This window comes from Galeopterus variegatus, unplaced genomic scaffold (genome assembly GCF_000696425.1).
Source record: "Galeopterus variegatus unplaced genomic scaffold, G_variegatus-3.0.2 Scaffold208, whole genome shotgun sequence".
Classification (NCBI taxonomy): Eukaryota; Metazoa; Chordata; class Mammalia; order Dermoptera; family Cynocephalidae; genus Galeopterus; species Galeopterus variegatus.
The window spans coordinates 31392-33084 of record NW_007726319.1 but is presented as its reverse complement, the minus strand read 5'-3'; positions in this window follow the sequence as shown (position 1 = coordinate 33084).

Sequence of the window (1693 nt, the reverse complement as noted above, 5' to 3'; positions counted from 1 at the left end):
TCTTCCTCACCCCTGTAAGATGGAGGCAGAGGATCGTCACTGGTCTGCTTAGGGTTCCCTGCCTGCTGCCCTAAAGATATTCCCCATCAGAGCCCAAGGGTAGCATTGGAGGAACACTGAGGTATGCAGGGAGGTGGAACAGGCCAGGGAACATGAAACCTTACTTCTGGACCTGAATCCCTCATGCACTAGTTGTTTAAACTCTCCCTAGAGGAAAAGGGTAGACCATCAACTGTTTTTTTAAGTTCTTAGTACATGTCAGGCATTGCAGTAAGGATTTACGTATGTGATCTCTTTAGTTCTCACAGAAACCTTGTGAGACTTCCATCGTCCTTAAAATGGGGTTGCTGATGTGAATCTCACAGGAGGCTCAAAGCCCTTTAGAAACTACAAGCATATGAACACAAGATGTTGCTAATTTTTGAATCACTTTTTCTCAGGTCTGAATATCACTCTCATGTTGTATTTCACCGATAATATTCTTTGCACTCTTTATTGATACTAATACATGGGTTGGTCTATTAGAAAACAAAGCCATTCATTCATTTATTTATTGAGCACTCAGTGTGTGTCAGGCAAGTGCCTGGTGCTGAGGATACACTGGGAAATGGGCCAAAGTGAGCTCCTGGCCTAGTGAAGCTTCTGAGGCCAGAAGAGAGCAGTTTATCATGTTCTATGGCCATGGGCAGGGCTGGCCTTCCCACCAAGCCTTACCTTCCTTCGACGGCTCCTGGAAGCCCTACCAGGCACCTGACAGGTGCACGGTGGCATCGGACATTAGAGTAGGACTAGAATGTCAAAGACCTTTACCGGAAGAAAAAACTCAAAATAATCTGGTGATAAATAAAGAGCCCCAACTTTGCTGATGAAAGAGGTATGTTAGTAATCAAGAAAGCCAAAAGTAATTGGGAGGTGGCCAAAGTTCTAAAAAACAGGCAATATGTAGCTTTAAGATAAGAACTTCAAAGCAAGAGACTGAAAACAGATAACATAAAAATCTCTAGGACACGGGATTTGCCTGGATTTGGGTTTCAAGTTAGAGGGAAGATAGGCTACTTCCATTGCATGACTCTGTACCATTTGCTATAAGCCAGCGTGATCTAACATAAATACAGTCTTTTAAATATGTGTTTAGGTTAGCCAGTAACAAATAGAGCTGGAAAATATGTTGGTTTGGGAAGTTCTGTTCCATTTTTATTTATTTCTTTATTATAAAAAATACATTCCCCAGAAATACAAATTTTAGGTTAAAGAGACTTAAAAAAAAAAAAAAAAACTCTTTCTTCCAAGTCTCCAGAAGAGTTTGCCTGACATGAAAAATAAATATTATGATCATGACAAGAAAAATTATAAACTATTGACAAATCTACTTAGACAAGGAAAGCCACTAGCCCTACATGCAAACATAAGGGGACCAGATGGCAAAGGGATAAACGAAACGAAAGATAAACTGTTGAGCTGGAAAATAATCTCATTAAAATATAAATGACTCCACTTTGATAAGGACTGCTGATGGGGATGTGATCTGAAGTCAAGCCAGACGTGCGACCATTGCCCACTGGGACCACCCCCAACTGGCCGGCTGCTGGGCTTAAAATGAGACGGGAACGTGAAAGCCTTCTGGAAAAGTGCTGTGGAAATTTAAGAACAGGAAGAAAACCCTAGACTCAGGGCAGTGCCCTCCGGGACCCTG